General features: G+C 47.7%; 1 protein-coding gene across 1 annotated transcript in view; it reads right to left on the reverse strand.

Annotated features, from left to right (window-relative positions):
* Nucleotides 1-24,177, reverse strand: part of PIGC (phosphatidylinositol glycan anchor biosynthesis class C) — a 57,119-nt gene extending 32,942 nt beyond the window's left edge. Inside the window, exon 1 of the mRNA XM_088481828.1 lies at nt 24,058-24,177. The gene's annotated coding sequence lies outside the window, so the exon portion shown is untranslated. The remainder of the gene's footprint in view (nt 1-24,057) is intronic.
* Nucleotides 24,178-26,195: the final 2,018 nt, after the last annotated feature.

Genomic DNA, 26,195 nt, shown 5'->3' on the forward strand with positions numbered 1-26,195 from the left:
TAAACCTAACACTGATACTGTATGTTCATAATGTAGACACGCATCATTTCGACATTCTGAACAAAGTTGACAACATTATGAATGTCAACATTCTGAACCATTTGACATTGCAGTGTCGACATTTTGAATATCGACAATATGACTACATGTAATCAGAAATTCAGAGTAAGTATACAGGTGACACAATTACAATATACCCATAAGCTTTGTAATTCCAAAGATGGTGGTGGTGGTGACTCACCACCTCTGATGGATGTAATTGTCTGGTGAGCTCACCTTCTACTTTCTAAAGCTGATGTGGAAAACAATGAGCCTGACAATTAAAACAACAACAATAATAATAATAATAATAATAAGTGTGTTAAAAGTTATTGTTTAATTGTAACGTAAGCAAGGAAAATCAGTCTCTTTCTTTCTTTGTCACTAATATTTTTATCTCGGATTGTACAATAATGCCTTTTACCCTAACATTTGTTTTTACTGAGACCTGCACTTTTCTCAGTCCTCCTTATCAGGAATGGACTTGGTCTCTACGTGGCCTCTGGATGTGTAACCGGACGTCTTCTTGGAGGTGCCAATTCTCTGATCAAAGTCTAGTGGTAAAAAGTGATATCAGCAGCTCATCTTGGATGAAGAACAAGTAGCAGTCACAGATTTTAGTTACATACACTTCGCAGTAGGATATTATTAGATGATTTAATTGGTAGTCACTCTGCAATCAGACTCTGGCTTCTTATGTCTCCTTATATTACAAACCAGTTTTGACACCCAGCAAAGTAAAATCCTATCAAGTTGTTCACACTTACACAGGATCTCTCCTGTGACACTTGTGAATATGTCTAAAGTGATGGGAGATCGGGAGGCGATATTCAATTGTTTTTGGGTGCCCGTGCCTTTCTTGTATGTTGCGCCCACATAGATCAGATTTAGCCACGTAAAGCGACTAAACCCATCTAAAGTGCTGGTTAGCGCACCCAAACAGTTTTGGCACCCAAAACCAGGATTTGGACAAATTCTGCTCGCCACCTTAGGAGGTTGCGCACAGAAATCTGTGCAGTCGCGGCAATCGCTCCCGATCAGAGCAACAATTAAATTGCTCCATGGAGCGCCCATTACTAACAGCCGCTGGCACGAACAACAGTCCCTGGTCTGCATCCGGCAATTTGATAAGACGGTTAGTTGTAAAGCTGTAAAGATAGATATGGACAGATCTCACGGATTTCAGCATAATGCGCAAAAGAAAGAAACTAGCAAATGCACCTGCACCATATCAGACTTCCACTAACTGATGGAGATCTGATATGGTGCATAAGCCCCCCCCTCCTAAATTCAGGAAAAACTCAGAATGTCCAGGAAACGCTGACCTTGGAGAAATGTATAAAGGCCCCCACACACAGTACAGTGTGTACCCAGCTTTAGTGCGGCCAGACGTCTTGCGCCAATTGGTGCAAAAAGTATAGGTGTATGAGGACACATCAGTATATATTAAAATGGTGTTGGTACTATAATCAGGAAAAAAAAAGCACTGTTCTGACTTTGGGCATGCCCAGGTGTTGGTTGGCTGCTGTAGGGGCGTGGCTATGCCCCCTCATTGTATACATTACTATGACACACAAATTGGAGGCCTTGATTGTGGCATTGCAGGGTGGAGTGGTTAAGCCCCCCCTGCACTCCCGGGCCCCTACAGAGGCCGAGCCGGGGTAATCTGTACCCCTACGTCCTGGACACCTTGAAAAAGACCACCGAGTTAGGGGTCGAAACGCGTCGGTGAGGGAAGGTGGATACCCGATTTTGACGGAGGTTGTTCCTATCCTGATGGCTGTGGACATGATCGCGTACCAGCAGAGTGCCCGGGACTGATGCTGGAGAGATACAATAGACGCTCATTTGAGGTTTTCACCTCTCAGTCTTCTGGTAATTACATACCTCTGCCTTTTGAGGACTATCCATCAAATGGATGCTGCTATTTTGTATTGTTTTATTTTTATGTGATTAATTAAAATTGTCCATATTGTGCTTCACTATTTGCACATTTGTTTTTCCTCTTTGTGTTGTTGTGCCTATGAGCATATATCTACAGGTCCATAAAGGGACTGGCTACCAGCTGTACCCCCTGCTCAGTTCTCTGTTGACTGATGGGATAATTAGTGGGATATTTTTCCCCCTAATTGCGAATTGTAACCAAGCGCAGGTTATGTGACTCATTTTCTTTTTGCTGTTGTACATTGGTGGAGGTGTGGGGATACCTCTGTTTGAGTGTCACTTACCAGCTGCAAGGGTTTTTGTGCGCACATATCCACTTTCTTTCTCCTATTATCTACTTTTCTTTTTAATCTGTACCCCTCCCTCACTCTGTCCCCCTGCTGACGCTAGTCCCAAACCAAATGACAGTCCTTTATCCTATTTACAGGGATCATGCTATAAAATGGGGAGATTGTATTAACAGTGGGAATTCTTATCTGACGTTTTAAGGTAAATATAAATTAATTTAAAACAATGCATAGAAGATATTTTAGCTTTAAAATAAAAAAAATAAAGAGTAAGAAGACAGCTACAGTACATAGGACTTCCTCACTGTGGAAGACTGGCCTGTAAAATACAAGTACTTTCTGATTGCTACAGAAAGAGTATAAACTGTATAGATGAGCCCACAAATCATAGTATACAGGACATAGGGCCTGATTCAGAGACAGACGCTATTGCAAATTTCACGCAGATGGAGCAATTGTTTGCCATTGCGCACGTGTATGCACCACACTGCGATCACCTACGCACAGAGGAATCCATCGCTAAGCGAGTGACAGACTGCCAGTGTTTAGGGGTGTAAAGGGGAGTGGCCACAAAAACGCAGGCGTGCCTGTCTGTTACATGGGCGTGCATAAATTAGTCACTGCGATTGCATATGCAGCTCTGCGTGTCAGAAGAGCAACCAAGGCTGTGGCAGGTCTGACCTTCCGCAAGGGTAAGATGACCGCCGATGTGCTTCAATGTTACCGATGCTTATGTGTAGGTATGCGTCGTCGCACGCAGGTAAAAAGGCAGCAGTGGACGTCTTTATACTCAGGTGATTTTTGCTAACATTAGCATATTTTCACAGCTGCGTTGCATGCAAAAACGCAGTTACGATCGCATTAGCGTCCGTCTCTGAATCAGGCCCATAACGCATGATCATTAATGTTATTACGAGAAAGCTATCTGTGTATTGAATTACCTTCACCTCTTGGGGAGGGCGTGGAGGGATTTAGTGATTCTATTTGCAGATCAGACTGACCTGCCTTTCAGTCCCCTGTCTGATGATAGTCATGTCACGTAGCATAGAGCTTATAAATACTCTGGAAAGCTGTAAAGTCACCACCCTTCATATGAATGAAGGTTATATAATGCATCCTTCTGATAAACATCTCATACAACATGTGTAATAAAAAATAACAAATGAAGTCATTATTAAGGACTAGAATATCCATTTATAACATTACACATTTAATTTACTTTATATAGTAAATTTATTTTAAGTAAACAGGATTCTTTGTACCTGCATTCATACTGTCAATTATAGATTTTACTATATCACATCTCAGTTAAATATTCACCGTGAAAGATTCCTCGACCTTGTAATTTCTAACTTTTTCTCCACCGCAACGAATCATAAAATGTTTGAAATTGTAAGTTCAGTTGTTAATTGCGTACAAGCTCATGTCTATGTCATTATATATATATTGTCAGGACTGCGACTATTTCAGTACATAAAGATAGACTACTTTTGCCAAAGTTCCATTGTGGTCGTTGGAGGAGCTATCCTGCTTGCTGGCATGCTTCTCATTCAGGGGATAGAGGGCCTGATTCAGACCTGCTCGCCAAGCTCTATGCACTCGCAAGCGGGTCGATGGTGGCCCAATGCGCATGCGCACGACGGAGCCGGCTCCGTCGTGCGCATGCGCGAGACCCGCATAGCGACGGGCAAACCGTCGCTCCGGGTCTCGTACCAAAGGGGGCGTGCTGTCGATGTTGAGTGACAGCATGCCCCCTTTGGTGGTCGGGCCGGGGGAGTGGCTGCCCAGACGGAGGCGTTCCCATGGGAACGCCTACCGTCTGGGGCCGGACCCACTGATATCACAAGTGATGTCAGTGGCAGAGCTTTCGGCTCTGTTAGAACCGAAAGCTCTCTGGGGCTTGCGGCAACGAGACCCTACCACAAGGGTCTCATTGCAAGCCCGATGGTCGCGATGGTCTTGACCATCGTGACCATCTTCCTGGCCGCTCGCTGTAGCTGTGGGTGGTCACCCACAGCTACGCGAGCAGCCAGGAGGCCGCTCTAAAAAACAAGAAGGCCGGCCCTGATTCAGAGCGAGCGCTGTCAGAGCGTCCGTCTCTGAATCAGGGCCAGAGTGTTAAAGTGATCAATTGTTTCCCAGGTGTCGTCAGGTTGTGGGATTCCTAGATTGCTCATTATTTCAAACCTGATTCCATTTGGGTCACATGTTTTGAAACTTCCTATGGGTCACAGACCTCTAGTATAAAGCCTGTTACTGACTGTGTCTCAGTGTCTGTGCAACGTTACTTTCAGGTCTTTCTTGGACTCCTGCCAGATCCCCACTGTGCCTGTGGATTGCTGTGGACTTTGTTGTATTCCAGATGAACTTCTGATGTCAGTCACCCGCTGCACTACAGGGCCCAGCATTCCTATTGCCTAAGTAGTGCTTATTGCTCCATCACTGCAGTTTCACCATTTTGCTGCACTATTTACTTTGCCTGTTGTTTTTCTGTTCCTGTGGATAATGAACTCACCCTTGTTACAGTTGTCCAATGTACCGTTACAGTGTCATCTCTGCATCACAGGGCTCAACCCCGCTCCGAACCCTAGCCACACCACAGGGCTCAACCCTGCTACAATCTTCTCCGCGTCACGGGGCTCAACCCTCTCCGAACCCTAGCTACACTACAGGGCTCAACCCTGCTACAATCTTCTCCACATCATGGGGCTCAACCCCACTCCAAACCCGAGCCCCACCACAGGGCTCAACCCTGCTACAATCTTCTCTGCATCACGGGTCTCAACTCCGCTCCGAAATCTAGCTACATTACAGGGCTCAACCCTGCTACATCACGGGGCTTAACAATGCTCTGAACCCTCGCCGCATCATGGGGCTCAACCCCACTCCGTACTCTAGCCACGTTGCAGGGCTCAACCCTGTTCTGGAATTTCATCGCCTTACAGGGTTTAACCCTGCTCCGTCTTCATTATACCACAAGGCTCAAGTTTGCTTCATCTCTCACTGCACCGCAGGTCTCGGCCCTGTCCCGGAACTATATTATTCTGCAGGGCTCGCTGCTCCGGATTTCCATTTCTACAGGGTTCTACCTTGACTAAGGTCCTCAATGCCATCTTGAGGTGTTAGCCTCATACTGGACTCTGGGTTCTCTACCATGTTAGTCCTTACATGTTAAAGACTGCATATATATTTGGGGATTCTCTCCTATACTTATTGTTGCATATATGAATCTCTGTGCTGTTAGAGACTTTATATGAGACCTGATTATAATTCTTTTTTGAATAAATTCTATATTACTTTTATCCTGTGCTACTGAGTTTCATGGAAAGGTCACTCCTAAGACCACCCCAGTTTATTGTGCCTAGTAGGCCTGCCTCTCTCCAGGAGTATCAAGTGTCAGCAGCCGTGACATATATATAATTATTTTTTTTTAAAACATACACAATAGACAGATAACACAGGGCCTGATTCAGATCCGCTCGCAAGTGGGTCGATGGTGGCCCAGTGCGCATGCGTACGACAGAGCCAGCTCCGTCATGCGCATGCGCGAGACCCGGATAGCGACGGCCAAGCTGTCGCCCCGCGTCTCGTACCAAAGGGGCGTGCTGTCGATGTTGAGTGAAAAATCATAAAAACAGCTAAAATCACATAAAATTGGCCTGTTTTTGTTCCTACAGTATAATTAACCTCAATAACATTTATTTCCAGTAATTTCCAATCAATTTTGACCACCTCACAATATTATTTGCTTCATCTAGTTAAGGCCAAAAGGTTGCATCCAGCTAGCTGGCTGACTAAGCTAAGTGACACAGTGGGCGGCACTAACATGCGGCAGTTCAGCTTCTAATTTCCAATACTGATACAGTGTGTTATACAGTGTGGATTGGATACACCAATAGTGCACTTACTGTGACAGCAGAGCGGGGTTGCTGGCTGTGGGCCTGATTTAGACCCGCTCGCGAACGGGTCGATGGTGCCCTAGTGCGCATGCGCACGACGGAGGGAGCTCCGTCGGGCGCATGCGCGAGGCCTAGCCGTCGCTATGGGTCTCGCACCAAAGGGGATGTGCTATCGATGGTGAGTGACAGCATGCCCCCTTTGGTGGGCGTGCCGGGGGCATTGCTGCCCAGACGGAGGCGTCCATGGGAACAACTACCGTCTGGGGCCGGCCCCACTGACATCACTATTGATATCAGTGGGAGTGCTTTTGGCTCCGATAGAGCCAAAAGCACTCCTGGGCTTGCGGCAGCGAGACCCTACCGCAGGGTCTCGTCGCAAGCCCGATGGTCGCAATGGTCTTGACCATCGCAACTATCTTTTTGGCTGCTCGCATAAGCTGTGGGTGGTCACCCACAGCTATGCGAGCGGCCAGGAGGCCGCTCCAATTTTTGGTAGGAGGGCCCGGATTCAGAGCGAGCGCTCTTGTCAGAGCATCCGGCTCTGAATCAGGCCCTGTGTCCTCAGTACATGGAATGGCAGTGCTGCGTTGCTGGTAGTGTCCTCGGTGATGTCGGCAGTGCAGGGGTGCCAGCGGTGTCTTTAGTGCAGGTTTGCTGGCTGTGTCGGCAGTGCGTGGGTTACTGGCGGTGTCCTCAGTACATGGAATGGCAGTGCTGCGGTGCTGGCAGTGTTCTCAGTGAAGGGTACCGGCGATGTCGGCAGAGCGGGTGTGTCAGCGGTGTCCTCAGTGCAGGTTTGCTGACTGTCGGCAGTGCAGGGGTGTTCTCAATGCAGGGTGCCGGCGGTGTTGGCAGAGCGGGGGTGCCAGCGGTGTCCTCAGTGCATGTGTGCTGACAATGTCCGCAGTGCAGGGGTGCTGGTGGTGTCCTCAGTGTTGGAGTGTCGGCAGTGTGGGGGTCGCTGATGGTGTCCTCAGTACATGGGGCAGGGGTGCCGGCAGCAGGGGTGCTGGTGGTGTCAGGCGACATCTTCTTTTTCTTGTGTTTTCAATGGGCTTAACGCAGTACGTAGTAAATCAGGCTTCCGCAGCATCACGCAAACATGCCCTGCGTCAGAGTCAGAATTACCCCCCTGAAACACAGAATAGCATGGAATGAAAGCTACACTCCCATAAAACAGAACAGTTCAGATCGCATCGTCGCCGCACAATGCACGCCCATTACATAACATAGACCGATCAGGCAAAGATCCTTCTGACTCAGAATAGTATGGAGATACGCAAAAAAGCGGAAATTCGCTTCTGCACATGTGCTATATACTAAAGCTCGCTATTTGCTTCCATACAAAGAATCAGAATCAGTCCCTATGAGAGGTTTTCAGAACAGAAGCTAATTTTCTATTATAATAATATTTAATACAATATAGGCCCCTAAGCTTTATTCAGAAGACACAGCAAAGTCTGACCTCCTGCAGAGTAGGGATGTGCAGGCTCGGATAGGTTCGAGTTTGCACGTGGAGTTCGGATATTTCCCTCCAAAAAAACGAAACTCAGAAAGCGGCAAAACGTCATCTTACATGGACGAACATCATCATTCCTGGACAAAAGACATGTCTATCCCATTCCCATCAATTTAAAATTTAATTTTTTTGTTACCTTCTCCACACCTTTAAACTCTGAGCAAAACAGAATTTAAATCTTACACGTAGCTTGATGGGGTTTGGTACAGGAGGTCGTTACTCACCATGTGGACAGAGAGCATGTTGACCTGGTAATGCCAGTGTTATAACTTGAAACATTCCGATAAGCCACATATTTAAAGGGGATCCAGTCAAGATGCCAGTGGACGGGATGCCAGATTATGCTGCGAGGTGGGGGGGTTAAGGTTAGGCACCACCGGGTGGAAGTTATGATTAGGGACCGCCTGGGGAGGATTAGGTTTAGGCTGCATGAAGGGGGGGTTAGGTTTAGACACCACCAGGGGGAGGTTAGCGTTAAGCATCACCGGGGGAGGGTTAGGATTAGGAGGGGGAGGGGGGTTAGGCTACTTACTGGCTCCTGCCGGGATGTTCACCAGCGGGAAGCCGCTGTCGGTCTTCTGACCGCTGGCATCCCGTCCACCGGTCAATCATACCGATTCCATTTAAAGTTATAACACCTACATGGATAAAATGCTCTAAGTAACTTTGCAACCATGGCCCGTATTCAATTTGGAGCGAAAAGCCGGTATCAGTGAAAAAGTTTCGCTGATGACGTAATTTCGCCAGGCGGAAAAGTATCGCCATATTCAATTTGAAAGACTTTCCGCCTAGGCGGAAAGTCAATGCAATGTAATAGGCGGAAAAGTTTCGCCTATGAATAGCAGGCGGAAAAAAGTGCAGAATTGGGGTTTTGGGGTGCAACGTTGCGGGAACCCCCGTGCAGCCTTCAGACAGTCCCCCAAAGGTAAACTGTGTCAAAACAATGTTAAAATATCTTAAGAACACCCCAAACAATCACTTTCAATTTGGGAGCGAAAAAAAAAAATGTTGGGGGACAAAGTTAAAAACTAGCGAACTAGACTCCAGGGGGGGTCCCCAAGTATGCCCCAGGTGTTTTTTTCATTGCAGGGGCTTGCAGCAGTTGGATTTTTCATGATTTTTTTAAACTTAACTTTACCAACTTTTACATATGCTGTCCCCCATTTTCACGTACCCCAAATTTGCTGGGATAAGTTATTTTCAACAAAAAAAACTCCTGAATACTATTCTTCACCACTTGTACAAAAACGCTATTGAGGCCGTTTAAAAACACCAAATACCTTCAGCAAGCCAAATCGGGGGTAACCATAGCTAACCCCCATGTAAGAGCATCTTTTCGGGAGGGTCAGGCAGATTTCCCCGAATCTGACATGACTTTCCGTTTGTTTAAGTTTCGCCGGGTCCCGTTTTCACATACTTTCAAATTGAATACGGGGATACGCGGGCACGCGTGCGATATTTTTCCGCCTGAAAAACAGGTGAAGTAGGCGACAAGTCCGGGAGGCAGAAAAGTATCGCAGGTCCGCTCAAATTGAATACAGCTCCATGTCGGGATAACAGCGCTGGCATTGTCAAATAGAATAGTACGTGGACAGTGAGTATGTCTGAGTGTCAACCTCCTGAATGCATCCCAGCATTTTGATAATATTATAGGAATACTTCTCCCCTATATAAAGATTTCTTAAAAACCTCTCTCATTGCTGTAATAAATGGACACCCTGATCAACAAATTGCAAGCAGTCAGCATTGTGATCAGCTGAAAGGTGAAGCAGCAGCTGGGTTACTCCTGGCTATAATCATTTAGGGCAGTGGTTCTCAAACTCGGTCCTCAGGACCCCACACAGGTCATGTTTTGCAGGTCACCCAGCAGGTGCACAGGTGTAATCAATACTCACTGACACATTTTAAAAGGTCCACAGGTGGAGCTAATTATTTCACTTGATTTAGTGTAGACCATGTTTGTGTGTATTTAAAATAAAATTGCATTAAAGGTCTAAATGTAATGGTCTATGCGCTCTTCTTTTCTTGATGTCTTACAGACATGCCGGGCAGCCCCCAAGCGCCGCGGTCACTGTGAATATATGTAACGGTGCCCATACATCTGCGACGGATCGGAAATTTCTGATTGCCCACCATCGATGTTCAGCGATCCGTCACCGGATCGCTGACATTTGACATGTTAAATGTCCCCGATTTGACGATCGCGATCATTTTTTGATCGCGATCGTCAAATCGCCAAACTCCAACATGTTGGATTTCTGTGATCCTCCGATGCCGGGTTGCAGCATCGCGGCAATCCGTCGTAGATGTATGGGGCCCATTAGACCAGCTTTGGGAACATTTTACATCACAATAAGTAAAAGTAACAAAATGATTGCCCTCAAAGTGGGGGTAGGTGCTACTGTCATTGACTCCACAGTGCACAATTAGCAGGTGGGGACCATATTCAAAATTGGTCCACTTGACATGTAATGACCACATATACCCAGTCACAAAGGGAATGGATGCAGACATGCACATATCTGGAACTTGCACCTCCTTATGATGGGAGAGGTAAGAAGAGGTCTGATGTAGGATGAGTACAGTAAGGCAGTGTTCATTCTAGGTCCGGCGGCAGGCAAGGCACCAGACCTAGAGCACATCTGCGCGCGTCCCCAAAAAGAGGTCATGGTCAATGAAAAGGGGCGTGTCTTTATGACGCGTCCCCTGTTTGCCACTCTTGGGGGCGTGCCCGGCACTTACGGACATGCCGGGCAGCCCCCAAACGCCGCGGTCACTGTGAATGGATGTAGGGCGTCCATTCACCGGCGGTGACCGCTGCTTTGTCGGTTTCCCCACCAGCGGGACAATGCGGCCCACGGGTGAAGGACAGAACCCACAAGCTGTTTCAGCGGGGCCCGCTTGAGGTCAGGGTGCTTTCTGCCCCTCAGAAATAGGGCCGGGCGCGGCACCCCGCTGAAACAGCCTAGCGGGAACGATAGTAAGGGAAAATGCAACTAATGCACATCTATGGAAACAAGCATATACACCTGCTTTTTACCTTTTGGTATAATGGACAGGGGCCCCATTCTTGTTGGTATGTAGTCAATTTGTCGACATTCAGAATGTGGTATGAACAGAATGTCAACATTCTTTTAATGTTGACATTGCCAGAATGTTTATATACACAAAAGTTCTGAATCTGCGCGAACAATATACTGCAGCCAATGAAAACTCGAGAGGCTCATTACTAATCTCTCATACAGAACAAATAAAACCTATAGAGACGAGTCACGTTCGGCGCTGTCAGATAATGAAAAGGAAAGTCTCTTACATCTGTATTAATCCAAAATGAACAGAAAGTCCAGAATGATTCCTTTTAGAATTTATTCTGTTCCACTCTTATCAGATGATTTTTTTCATGACTTTATTAATTTAAAGTATCCATTGATTCCCACTATTTACACTCTGCTCAAAATCCATAAGGACCCTATCCATCCTCCAAGAAGACCGATAATTTCTGGTACAAATAGCATAACCTCAAACTTCTCGGCTGTCGTTGACTCATATCTTCAGCCATAAGTTAGACAAACTAGGTCATTCCTCAAAGATACGAGTGATGTACTTAATAATTTGAATACAATCAGTTGGAAAGAGCACTATACGATGATAAGTGCAGATGACTCTACTCTCTACACTATTATAGAGGCTGAGAAGGGCCTTAGAGCCATATCCTATTTTTTAGAGTTATCAGATCTTGGCTGTGAAACCAAATAATTCATTTTAGAGAGTATTAAGTTTATTTTAATTAACAATTATTTCATTTTTAATGGATTTTATCTTCAACAAGTGGGCACAACAGTGGGCACCAGGTTTGCCCCCAGCTACGCCAATCTCTTCATGGCGTACTGGGAGGACCAGGTGATTTGGCAGGGAGATCAGCTGGGGACAAATCTGGTGTCCTGGCAACGTTTTATCGATGATGTTCTGTTTATATGGGAGGGAACAGAAGAGTTGCTTTTATTCTGTCAGTCATTAAATATTAATGATTTTAATATTAAATTAACTTTCTCTAGTAGTAAACAAGAGATTATATTCCTTGATTTGAATATATATATTAAGGAGGGTACTATACAAACAAAAACCCATAGAAAGAAAACATATTCGAATAGCTTTAATATGAGAGATGGTCAACATCACAGAAACTGGCTGGATGGTGTTCCTTTCAGCCAGTTTCTAAGATTGAAGCATAACTGCTCAGAGAAAGCAGTATGTGAATCACAAATGGAAGAAATCACGGAGCGATTTGTGAGCAAAGGGTATAATAAAGAGAAAGTCATGCAAGCTTGTGAAAAGACTATCGCTATAAATTGTTCTGACCTTCTAAAAAGTAAAAAAATGTAAAAGAAGGAGATAAACAGAAACGATTTGAATGGTTATTTTTAAGCAATTTTAATTCCCAACATATAGATATAGAGGCTATATTTAAGAAGAATTGGAAGATTCTAAAACAGGATCCTGTAACTAGGAGATAAGATCCCTGATGTGCCCTCATTTATCTATAGAAAAGCCCCCTCTTTGAAGGATAACTTATTAAGGAGCTCCACTGAAGTAAATAAGAAAGTAGGTGTGAGGAGTATGGGTATGGGTTATCCCGCATCCACAGGTGCGGGATATGCATTATGTGCAAAACTGTGAAAGGTCCCCCAAAAATCAAAGATTTTTGGGTTAAAGGAGAGAATTATCCTATAAGAGAATTCATAACCTGCAATTCTAAAAATGTGATTTATGCATTAGAATGCCATGTGGTTTGACATATATTGGCAAAACCAACCGTAATCTAAAGTTAAGATTAGCAGAACATGTGTATAATATCAGAAAAGGACTTGAAACACACACATGGATCCAATCCCTGTTAGCTTAAATCCATTTGGGGAATACAACAAGTTAACCCAACATGGAGATCAAAGAATTTAGATGTGAGGCTGTCTACATCCGAAATGAGGTGGATACACAAGCTCCAAACAATGGTCCCCACAGGATTAAATGGGGAGTTTGAGTTAAAATGGTTCCTGTAGTAATATGGAGTAAACTTACACTTTTTTTTATATATACACACAAATTAATATACAGTATGTCTACATTTTTTATCATGTACGATCATCTATTTTATATGATGTATTTTATTATCTCCTCTGTGGTTACAAATTCTTTATGAAATATCTCCTTTGTTGTGTTTTACATGATCCCTTATTTTTAATGATTATTTTTAATGTTAATATCATAATTTTTTTAATACATATTTTTATGTTTTTTTATTTTGTATTGAATTTTGGCACCGCACTTGATTGAGAGTGACTTTTGACTTTGGAGGATGGATGGTTAAGTACTTCCTGTCGTGTGGTGTAATGGAACACAAGGAGGAATATCCCGGAGACGGACATCCACGACTTCCGGTTAGAAGACCGGAAGTTAGGCACTTCAACATGCAGGATGCTCACCTATTACCACTTCCGTCAAAAGGAACGCACGCCATCGCAGAGAAACTAGCATGTCAATTCCGGCAACAGTGCTCTCTGTGGATGGCGAGAATCCACAAGCCGGAGGTGATGCTTGTTTGCTAATCAGTTAGGGTATAAATAGCGGACTAAGAAACCTTCCGACTATGCTTCTGATGAAGGATCGGTGAATCCGAAATGCGTTAAGCAAGTGGGACCTGACACTTTGGGATCTCTGTGATTTGGGGAACCGTGTCCACCATGAGGAGGTTACAGGTATCCAAAAACCCTGTAATAAACCCCACTTTTTTCCAGCAAGGAACTTATCGGTATCCCTTACATAACTGACCCAAGGGTGCATCATATTGGCGATGCTATATGCCTGTTGTTTTATTTGGAATGTGAGTGCAATACTTTAATAAATTGTTGTTGATTTTTACCAAACAATATTTGCACTATTTCCTGTTCTTCTATAGCCTTTGAGAGTCATGTTGTAGAAAGAAGAGGTAAAAAGACTCATGTGATAAGAGTGGAACAGAATAAATTCTAAAAGGAATCATTCTGGACTTTCTGTTCATTTTGGATTAATACAGATGTAAGAGACTTTCCTTTTCATTATCTGACAGAGCCGAATGTGACTCTCTATATATGTATTAATTGCCAGAATGTTGACAGCCTGCATGTCGACATACCAATTTAGGGTTTGGGTTAGACATCATATAGGGTTTAATTAGGTTTTGGGCTAGATTAAAAGTGAACAGGAAATCCCTTTGTCAACATGCCGACTGTAGACATTCTGGCAATGTCGACATTATATCATTGTTGACATTTTGATTGCGACAGTTGGTATGGCAGCATTCTGTACTCGTTAACATTCAGAACATGTTGACATTCCAAATGTCGATAAATTATATCACACCCATTTTGTTAATTATCCTGATCCCCACAGCCGGAGAAGATTGAGAAGAGCTGTTTATTTTTGCTGACCAGTCAAAGATTGGTTTTCACTATGGTAGCATATATGGTATGTAGACCATGTTTGTGTGTATTTAAAATAAAATTGCATTAAAGGTCTAAATGTAATTGTCTATGCGCTCTCCTTTTACTGATGTCTTCTGCATGCCATTTAAAATATATTTGGTTTGAATAAAACCTCAGAGTATTAGTTGTATTGATTTAATCTAGTAAAGAGTTGGGTGTGTTAGTTATGAAATGTAGTAAGGTAGCACATATGATTATTTACATTTGCCAAGCAACCCACGGCTAGATTCACAGGGACATTAATAATTTCAGTCTCTCCTCATTCAGATATTGACAGCTGAGAAACAATATGAGATATGGTAAGAACTTACCCTTGTTATCTCTATTTCTACGAAGTCCATAGGGTTCCACAGGATACCTTGGGGGTATAGGTGTGACGTCAGTCGCAGGGCACCAAAGAGTTAAGCTTTCAGCCTCCCAGGATGCACTAGGTCCCCCTCCTATACCCCGCCCCCGGGCCAAGGCACCTCAGTTAGTTACCAAGCCATAGGCCGGAGGAGGAGAAGGAAGAGAGAGAACAAAGATCTGGACACATACAAGAATCACATTCTCACCAGAGGGAGACGGAAAACCGGTGACCAGAGCAAAGCCCATCTGCAGCACAGGTGCGACAGGGCGGGAGTCCTGTGGAACCCTATGGACTTCGTAGAAATAGAGATAACAAGGGTAAGTTCTTACCATATCTCATATTTTCTACTTCAGGGTCCATAGGGTATCCACAGGATACCTTGGGGATGTCCCAAAGCAGTATCCTTTAAGGGTGGGGACGCTCCTGTGCAGAAAGGAGAATCCGCCGCCCGAAGGAAGCATCCTGAGAGGCGAAGGTGTCAAACCTGTAATACCTCACGAAGGTATGGACAGAAGACCACGTAGCAGCCTTGCAGATCTGAACTGCCGAGGCACCACGTCGAGCTGCCCACGAAGGACCCACAGACCTAGTGGAATGAGCCTTCAGAGAAGGAGGGACCGGTAGGCCTTCATGAAGATAAGCTTCAGAAATAGCCATACGGATCCAGGCTGCCAAAGTTTGCTTTGAAGCAGGCCAACCCTTTTTACGGAAGCCAAAGAGGACAAACAAAGCATCCGACTTCCTAAACGAAGAAGTGCGGTCAACATAAGTCCTTAAGGCCCGCACAACATCCAATGAGGCCTCACCCACGGAAAGACCCGGTGAGTTAAAGGCCGGAACAACTATTTCCTCGTTAATATGAAACTGGGAAATAACTTTGGGAAGAAACTCGGGCCGAGTGCGGAGCACTGCCCTGTTCCCATAAAAAACCAAGAAAGGGGGTCTACAAGAAAGAGCCCCTAACTCAGAAACACGTCTGGCCGAAGCAATAGCCAGAAGGAAAACAGTCTTAGCTGTTAGCCATTTAAGATCCACTGAGCCCAGTGGTTCAAACGGCGGTCCTTGGAGAGCCCTCAGGACCACAGCCAAATCCCAAGGCGCCACAGGTGGAACAAAGGGCGGCTGAATGCGGAGAACACCCTGCATAAAGGTGCGCACATCCGGGATTGTAGCAATCCTACGGTGAAACCAGACAGATAGGGCCGAAACCTGTACCTTCAAAGAAGCAAGGCGAAGCCCATGATCTAGTCCCGCTTGCAGGAAGGCGAGAATCCGAGACAGACGAAACTCCCGCGGTGCATAACCTCTCGGTCGACACCACTGGAAGAACGTATGCCACACGCGATGGTATATCCTCGCGGAAGACGGTTTCCGAGCTCGTAACATGGTACGCACCACAGAGCTGGAAAAACCCCCGGGACCTCAGCATGGCCGTCTCAACAGCCACGCCGTCAAAGACAGCCGAGTCAGGTCCGGGTGAAGGCAAGGACCCTGAGACAGAAGGTCCGGTCGTAGCGGCAACCGCAGAGGAATGTCCACGGACAGACCCTGAAGGTCTGAGAACCAGTGCCGTCTGGGCCACGCGGGAGCTATCAACAGGAGCGTCCCTCCTTCCTGTTTGAATTTCCGGATTACCCGTGGAAGAAGGGAGACCGGAGGGAACAGGTATGCGAACCGGAACGTCCACCGGACGGACAGAGCATCCACCAGAGACGCCCCTTTGTCTCTTGTGCGAGACCCGTACACCGGCAACTTGTTGTTGTGCCGGGACGCCATGAGGTCGATTTCTGGAAGACCCCACCTGTCCACCAGTAGTTGAAAAACGTCCGGGTGCAGGGACCATTCCCCCGGATGAACGTCCTGGCGACTTAGAAAGTCCGCCTCCCAATTGAGCACTCCCGGGATGAAGACCGCTGATATGGCCGGAAGATTGCGCTCCGCCCAAACCAGGATCCGAGAGACCTCTACGAGAGCCGCCCGACTGCGAGTTCCTCCTTGCCTGTTTATGTAGGCCACGGTGGTAGCGTTGTCCGACTGGACCTGCACCGGGCGACCCTGGAGAAACCGCTGTGCCTGCTGGAGAGCATTGAAGACCGCACGGAGTTCCAAGATATTTATTGGAAGCTCCGCTTCTGTCGGCGTCCACCTGCCCTGGAACAAGTGTGGACCCGAAACTGCTCCCCAGCCCCGAAGACTGGCGTCCGTTGTCAACAGGACCCAATTTGGAACCCAGAACGGACGTCCCTTGTTGAGGTGGGTCGTCTGTAACCACCACGTAAGGGACAGGCGAACCTCCTGGGTGAGCACAATCGTCTGGGACTTCAGAGACTGAGTCAGCCCGTTCCACTTGGACAGGATCAGGTGCTGCAGAGGTCTGGAGTGAAACTGGGCGTATTCCACCATGTCGAACACCGACACCATGGAGCCCAGTAACCTCATCGCCGAGTGTAAGGACACCCGGCGGCTGTGCAGACAACTGCGCACCCTTGACTGTAAAGCAGAGATCTTGTCCTCCGTCACGAAGATCCTTTGCTGTCCCGAGTCCAATAAGGCTCCAAGATGCAGAATCCTCCGAGACGGGATTAGAGTGGACTTCTGCCAGTTGATTAGCCAGCCGTGCCGTTGCAGCAGTGCAATGGTCAGGTCCAAGTGGCGTAACAGGAGCTCTGGAGATCCTGCCACCAATAACAGGTCGTCCAAATACGGCAACATGCGGACTCCCTGCAGCCGCAGAGAAGCCGCCATGACCGCCATCACCTTGGTGAAAACACGTGGTGCTGTTGCCAGGCCAAAAGGTAACGCCCGAAACTGGAAGTGGTCGCTGCTGATTGCAAACCTGAGGAACTGTTGATGGCGCCAAAGAATAGGGACATGCAGGTAAGCGTCCTGTATGTCCAATGACACCAAGTAGTCCCCAGGTTCCAGCGCCAGAATGATGGACCGTAGGGTCTCCATCCGAAACTTCGGGACCCGCAAAGACTTGTTGAGTGCTTTGAGGTTGAGTATCGGACGATATGACCCATTGGGTTTCTGTACCAAAAATAGATTTGAATAGAAACCCTGGCCCCTCTGGGAGAATGGAACCGCCACTATAACTCCAGCCTGGAGCATAGTGTGCAATACCTTCCGCAGCTCCGTAGCCTTGTTCCGGTCTGATGGGAGACCCGTGGTGAAGAAGCGAGCCGGGGGTCTGTGCCGGAAGGAGAGGGCGTATCCGTGGGAAACCACCTCCAGAACCCAAGTGTCTGTCGTAGTGGTCGACCAACACTGGGCGAACTGTAGCAGGCGGCCTCCCACCCTGGGATCCCCCAAAGGGAGGCCCGGACCGTCAGGCCGCAGGCTTGTCATCTGGCTTGGGGGCCGGACGTCTGGTACTCCATGGCTGCTTCCGGGGCTTGACCGATTTCTTAGGGCCAGCCTGTCGAGGAAACGACTGTGGTTTGGGCCTGCCCTGGGCCCTAGATGACCGAAAGGACGATGGTCCCGAACCAGAAGGAGCAGCGGCCGACGGGAGACAGGCAGATTTGGCTGCCGCCAGCGTGGCCACAATCTTATCCAGATCCGGACCGAAGAGAACTTCTCCGGTAAACGGCAACGCTTCCAGACCTTTCTTGGAATCTGCGTCCGCCTTCCAGGATCGCAGCCACAAGGTGCGACGAGCAGCTACCGCTGCTGAAGAAATTCTAGACACCAGAGTACTAATGTCTAGAGCCGCCTCGTTGATGTAGGTGGCCGAATCACGGAGATTGCCAATCAACTCCGCCTGATCGGCCGGACAGTCGGATTCAAAAGAAGCCTCTAATGAATCCGCCCAGCGCTCCATCGCTCTGGCAACCCAGCAAATGGCCATAGCCGGCCGTGCTGCCCCCCCTGCAAGGGAATAAGCGGACTTCAGGCAGATTTCTACCTTGCGGTCCGTAGCATCCTTAAGGGAGGACATGGATGGCATCGGCAATGTGGCACTACGGACAAGACGGGTCACGTGAGAATCCACCTGTGGAGGGGATTCCCACTTAGCAAAATAATTATCCGCGAACGGATAAGCCACCGCCAGGCGTCTCTGCGGCTGGTATCTTTTGCCAGGTTGTTTCCACGCCTCCTCTAAATGGTCCACCAACTGACCCGAAAGAGGAAAGACTGTGGCATCGCCCTTCACATCTTTGAAAAAGGCATACTTAGATTTAGCCGCTGGGGGAACTTCGTCCTCAATCACCAAGGCTGTGCGGACCGCCCGAATAAGTCCAGGAATATATACTTTGGACTTAGCATCAGCGTCCTTAGTATGGAGAGGTTCCTGATCGTAAGGATCTAGAATCTCCCCATTATCAGACGTCCCTTCGTCATCCTCATAAGGAGCGGACAGAGACGCCACCGGCCTTTTATGAGACCGCATCACAGACTCCCCTTGCAACACATCCGACAAGTGCTGTACAGAACTTGTCAGGGAGTTAACCCACGCTGGCTCCTGAGAACCCGGGAGCGGGGAAATAGGGAGACTGTGGGGTACCACCAATTGTCGTGGGAACCCCTGCATGGGTGACGACACCACAGACTGCTGGGACAAACCCATCGGAGTAAACGCGGGCTGCGGAGCTAACTGGCCCACTAAAGCTGTTAACGCCTGAGCGAAACAAGCCCAGGGCGGCTCCTGTACCGGTGCTGTAACCGTAATAGGCCGCGCCATGGACAAACACTGCCGGCAAAGGCCCTCCGCGCTACCCTCCCCCTCCGCTAACGGTACTTTGCACGTGGTACACTGTAGCCGGAGGGGAAAATCACTTTCAGACATGATGGCACCACGTATGTGACCTCTCTCACCAATTAAGTATTAAATAGGCGAGAGACCACCCTGCAGCACCGCACCGCAAGGGCTTTAGCAGAAAGAACAGGGACAGTAATAAAGCTGACAGTTTAGAGAAGAAAAGATTACAGGCAGCAGCGCTAGCACAGTCACATACAATGCAGAAAAATAACAATTCCTGCACTAACAGTGCTGATCACTCAACTACACAGACACAGGGCCTGGTAGGACACAGCGCTGCATACACAGACCTGACCACAGCGGAGGAGAGGTATGCGGGGGGACCCAGACCACGATGCTTCCGTCCAGCGCTTCCAGCAGCGTTCACCATGCGTTCTGGAGAAGATGGCCGCCGAGGAGCAGAGAGGAGGCTGGCCTGGGGGAGGAGCGCTGCCACAGGACCAGTCGGCAGCATGCAGAGAGGGCTGTGTGCAGCGGGGGAGGCGCCGGCTGTGAGACAGGGAAGGCGCGCTCCCCTGGCATGCATTTAACCCCTGGGACGCCGCAGCGCTACCGCTCTGCTGCGGTCCGCTGTCCCAGGGGGTAGTGGAAGCGCAGGTTGGTCGCCTGGCTCCACGCTGCAGCCAGTCCCCAGGGAGCCCCCTGCCTGGGGACTTAGGACCATGTGATCAGCGGGGACCCACCGCGGGACCCCGCTGCTTACCTCTGTCCCCCTTGAATCCGGCCATGGTCCGGAGCATCTGGGGTCACCGCTAGCTGTGACCCCAGACGCCCACCAGCATCCCCGGATCAGTACCGGCGTTCTGGTACCGGCGGGGTGTAGGGAAGACAGCATGGACGTCAGGACTGACTGTCCATGCTGTTCATCCAGATGTGCAGCCACAGCTGCATGAAGAATAAGCTTCAGGGGCTCTTCTAGCCCCCACTCCAACAGGTGCACCCGACTCCGGCCGGGCACCAAACTAAACTGAGGTGCCTTGGCCCGGGGGCGGGGTATAGGAGGGGGACCTAGTGCATCCTGGGAGGCTGAAAGCTTAACTCTTTGGTGCCCTGCGACTGACGTCACACCTATACCCCCAAGGTATCCTGTGGATACCCTATGGACCCTGAAGTAGAAAGAGTGTATTGATCACTAAAGAGAGACACTGGTGCCATGCACATAAAGATTTTTGGCACAAGGGAAAATAATTTTTTTTTTTTTCTATTTAAGATAATTATATTTCTTTAGTAAAGGAAAAAAAAAATCAGGAGAATGTTTTTTATTTAAAAAAAGAAACAAAAACCTTTTTCCCAATTATTATGGCACCATGGTAATTACTACCCTTGGATCAGCCAGTTAACAGCATTGTTTCCACTTACAGATGTTCTTTTTCAAGTTAAATGGGAAATCTGACAATGATAAAGAGTAGTGTTTCCATCTTCCAGGTTTTTTTTTCCTGATTAGGAAAATTTGATTCTGATCAGGACAATTCCCTTGAAATCGGGTAAAATTACCTTTATTCAGCTTTGTTTTTTTGTCTGTACTTTGTTTTGTTAGTTTCATTTCATGTAGCATATAAGTGCAAATTTTGAACAAAATATGTAGGGGGGGATTCAATTCATAGCGATGTACTGCTTCGCACATATCAGCCATTTACAGTAGTGCCGACATAGCAAATTTTCCCTGGCACCTCTATGGAGTTAGCAGAAAAATCTGCACTGCCAGTATGTGTGATATGCCATTCCGTAATGGCTCACGGCGTAGTATTGAAAAAAATTAAAGTGGAAACATTGATTAAGAGGACAATTCACCAAGAAGGATCGTCAACCCGGATAACTCTGGATAACACATACGAGTATTTGTGGAACTCTTCTTTACACTATACTGTTCTAGACAGGGGCAGAACTACTGGCAGTGCAGCCGGGGGACTGCACTGGGGCCCAGGGTGACGGGCAGTGTCGGACTGGGACATGAAGGGCCCACCGGAGGAATACAGTGATAGGGGCCCATGCTTAAAGGGTGTGGTCATCCACCAGAGGGGGTATGGTCAGCCACCACAGATGCTTGGCTAGCCAATGGGAAAATCTTGGTGTAGTTTCTATAGAAGAGAACCAAGCCCCCACGCTGATCAGTGTACCTGGTAACTGACCATTTAATAGATTAACAATCTATAATTTAAGGTCTGGAACCTGACACCTAGAGGAGGGGTGGGCCCACAGGTAGTGGGGGCCACTGGGGATTTCCCGTTCCCCTGTGGGCCAGTCCAACCCTGGTGACGAGTGGCCTTGGATGGTCTGTTGACAGCTGGTGCGCCCAGACTGGCAACTGGCCGGTGTGCAGTGCCGTTTTTAGGGGTGGGAAGCCATGCAATCGCACGGAGTGCTCCCCAGTCTCTCAAGGGGGTAGCCCAGCCTAATGCGGCTATGGTTACCAGTGGTAACCCAAGCTGGTGTTCCTCCAGATAACGCTGCCTGGGATTCCCATGGTGGGGTGAAGTTCTGGTTACGTCACTGTCAGTGCTTCCAGGGATGGCCCTCCCTGCTGCTTCAACCAACCCGTGGTGGCCACATGACTCATATCTCCTGTTGCTCTGGGACCTACCCCTTCCTTTGGCTCAGGCGCTGAAGATGAGAGAAAAGCGGGCAGGGAGTGTGGCCTTCAGGACTAATCTTACATATGAGATAAAGTAAGCATTACTTGATACATGACTTGGGCATGGACAGAACGTGGGGGCAAGACACAGGTACTAAGATGGGACAAGTGGGGGAGCAAGGGGGATGGAAGCACTTGTCCCAATTCTTTTTTTATGGCCAGGTTTTTTTTTAAGTTTCTATTTAATCTGACTCCTCGGATCACTGACACCCCCACTTATCTCTCCAGCACACCATTCTGACACCCCCAGCCATTTCTCCAGCACCCCAATATCTGACACCCCCAGCCATCTCTCCAGCACCCCAATTTCTGACACTCCCAGCCTTCTCTCCAGCATGCACAATGCCCCAGACTTGCTCTGGTTTCCTCCAACAATCCAAATATTTACTGGTATGTTAACAGGCTCCTCAAAAAAAATTAACCCTTCGTATGTGTGTCCATGTGACAGGGTAGAGTTCCCCAAACTCCGCCATTACAGTCCAGTTTTTAAGGATGTCCATGCTTGAGCAAAGGTTACTTAATTAGCACCTCAATCAATTTGATTTAACCATATGGGCTGAAGCATAGATAGTCTTAAAACCTGGATTGTAATGGCGCAGTTTGGGAACGTCTGTGATAGGGAATATAGATTGCAAATATAGGGATAGGGAATATATGTCAGCGATTCCAAACCTCGGTCCTCAAGGCACACTAACAGTCCTGGATTTAGTGATATCCATGCTTGAGCACAGATGGTTAAATCAAAATAACTGCGGTACTGATTAAGTCAGCATGGCCGGCAGTTCAAATCCCGACAGCGGAAGCCCGACAGTGAAGATCCCAACAGGTACGTATCTTGTCTATTTACTAACCCAGTCTACCCCCCTAACCCTAACCTCCCCCCCTTCCCCCCAAGTGCCTAACCCTAACCCTCCCCTTCCTCTAGCCCAACCCTAACCTCCAGGGGGGGGGGGGTGCCTAAGCCTAACTCTCCCGTAATCCCCCCTTCCCCTAGCCTAACCCTAACCTCTCGAGGGGGTGCCTAATCCTCCCCCCCAAGGCTGTCCGCGCCAAGCTTACCTTCGAACGGTAAGCTGGGTGTCGGGCTCCCGGCATAGATCTGACAGGCATCGGGATTTCAACGCCTGTCATTAGACACTTGCCGGGATTAGACCGTCGGGATGCCGACGGTCGGCATTTAGACCGTCTGCATACCATCCTTAAAACCTGGTCTGTTAGTGTGCCTTGTGGACCGTGGTTGGGAACCCCTGGCATATGTAAACATGATGCTTTTATAACATTTTGTGTTCCTTTTGTGGGGGGGATTAACAATCGCTAGTTCAGTTGCTGGCTAGTTCCACTATTGTTTACAGTGACAAGTCAGGCAGTACACGTTCCTTATTCCACCTGGGAAAGACCATTGGCAGAAGCTACAAATTGCATCACTGGCGGTAAGCAGAAAGAATGTTGGGGACTATTTGGAAAGTGTAATGAGTAATGCTGGGCATACAATACCTAATATTGGCTGATCATCCAGATAATTGCACTGTGTATGCGTGCAACTGATCCAAAAATATTGATTTGTTGGGCATGCCGGAATATCCAGGATGTCAGTCCGATGCAATATTTTGGCAGTGTATGCGATGCCGCAGCAAGCCAGATATTGTGGTCATTATACTGCGACATATCTCAAAGTGTATGGTCATAATGATATCTGATGCGTGTCAGGCTGCCACACATTTGCCAGTATAATAATAAGGCTCAGCATCAGGAACTACGCAGGGTTGCTAGGTAACCAGAACGCAGAGTGAATAAAGGGTGTGGTTGCTAAGCACCCCTGCACAGAGAACAGAAGGGCGTGGCTATGGAAGGACCCCGGCACAAGCTGGCATGGGCAATGCCTTTCTGGACACGATGATACTATGTGCTCTGTCGTACATTTGTCGCAGCTCTCACCCGTTAATCGTGTACTGATATATTCATACACCAAGTACCGCAGTCGATAGAAACACATAGAGCTATATAGTGTGTACACGTTACTGCCGACTCCGTTACCAAGTACAGGAAATGCCTATATAAAAATGATATTCCTGTATAGAACCCCTTCCTATGGTTGCCCCGTGCCTTACCTCTCTGTGATCAGAAACATAGTCGGCCGTCAGTAACAGCTCACAGCCAGTAGTAGCGCGGTGTAGATAGAGGAGACTACACTTCCCAGAATGCAACGGGAGCGAGCGCTCGTCCAGCGCCGCGTCATGTGACAGGAGGCTTGTGTGATGTGTGCCTCCTGCCTGTAGGCCCCTGCTGATTGGGAAGTGGTTAGATCATAGATCCCCTTCAGTTTTTGGGACAAAAGAAAGAACATTTTTTGGGTGGACTGTATGAGCATGGAACCGCACTTCCGCCCTCCCTCCAGGGAAAGGTATATTTCCCCTTCAGTTTCTGCACCTGGAAGTGACTTGAAGTGAGAGCGGAAGTGCGGTTCCATGCGCATACAGTCCACCAAAAAAATTAATTTGTTCGCTTGCCACAAGATTATATTCCCCCTCTATGCCAACGTGGATAGTAGGGAATGACATTGGACAGGACTAGACGTCAGGGTTAGGACTAGACTATACAAGGCTGATGGACCAGTGACATCACACCCACGTGACTCGGCCTGAAAGGGGGAGGGGCTGGGATGCTAACGGGACCAAAAGTGGCCGCTCGCCACGCTTCGGGCACGGTGTCTCGCTGCGCTCGCCACAAATATTTATACCCCCTCTATGCCCTAGTGGATGGTAACGCAGGAGCGGTCCAGCCTCCTGCAGCGCTCACGTGGTGGATACGTCACAGAGGTCCTTTCTCCAACTAGGATACAGCAGCAACCATGACGTCAGGGTACAAAAACTGAAGGGGAACTATCCACTTCCTGCTGCTCACCTCACACCCTGTAGTCACATGCACCCTGCATCTGTCTCGCTCACATTAGACTTCAACTAAGGGCCGCATTCAATTTGAGGTGAAAAATCAGTTTCGGCGAAAAAGTATCGCAGGTGACGTTATTGCGGGAACCCCCGTGCAGTCTTAAGACAGTCCCCCAAAGATAAACTGTCAAAAAAAGTTTAAAAAATACTTCAGAACACACCAAAAAAGTACTTTCATTTTGGTTGTTGAAAAAGACCAAAGTTGGGGGACACACTTAAAAACTAGCGAAATAGACTCCTGGGGGGTCCCCAAGTATGTTAAGTTTGCAGGTGCTTGCGGAAGGTGCATTTTTTGCGATTTAGCAACTTTAAAATTTGGTACCCCAAATTTGATGGGACTACTTAATTTCACCAAAAAAAATTGCTAAATCAAATACGTAAAACAGCACCTATTGAGACCATTTAAAATCCCCAAACACCTTCAGCAGGCCAATTTGGGGGTATCCATAGTGATCCCGCATGTCAGTGCATCTTTTGGGGGGTGCCAGGCTGATTACCCCATTTTGGAGAGGACTTTCTGCCTGTTCAAGTTTCGCTGGGTGCCGTTTTCGCCTACTTTCAAATTGAATACGAGGAATCGCGGGGATGCGCGTGGAAAGTTTTCACACCCAAAACACGCGATATAGGAAAAAAGTCCGGCAGGCAGAAAAGTATAGTGGGTGCGAATCAAATTGAATACGGGACTAAGTCATCTTGGAGCCTGCGCATTTATTTACTGTTACGGTGCCAGTCCACTACTAGATCAGGGAAAGAAGGTACGATTTCAACATCGTAATCGTACCGTCGTTCCCCTAGGGGTGCAGTGCCTACACTGAACGATTGATTGTTCAGTGTAGGTACATCAATCATCTCAAGACATGGCCAATCTGTCGTTATCAGCAGATTGGCGTGCATGTTCGGCTGATGATTGATGTCGTAAACGACCAGCGGGAGCGCACATTGCTGGTCGTTTACGACTTTTGGATGCATGATTTGCGGCCGATTTCTCAGCGATTGCACGATTACGATGTGGTAATTGTGCAATCGTACAGTGTAATCAGCTAGTGGATGGGCACCTTTAGGTTCAGATTACAAAAATTAGACAATGTATTTAATTATAGGTGTTTGTGCTATGGGAATATTAAACTGTGTGAGGATATTCATTACACAGTTCAGTCTGCTATATGTTACTGTGACATTGGGGTAGATTTACTAAGCCTTGGGGAGTCTATACATGAAGTAGTGAAAGACCTGTATAACTGAAAACAAAGCTATACTTGCCGACTATCTGGATGCTCCTTCCGGGAGGGAGCAGCCAGATC

The sequence above is a fragment of the Taudactylus pleione genome, unplaced genomic scaffold, assembly GCF_031769625.1.
Source record: "Taudactylus pleione unplaced genomic scaffold, aTauple2 ptg000017l, whole genome shotgun sequence".
Classification (NCBI taxonomy): Eukaryota; Metazoa; Chordata; class Amphibia; order Anura; family Myobatrachidae; genus Taudactylus; species Taudactylus pleione.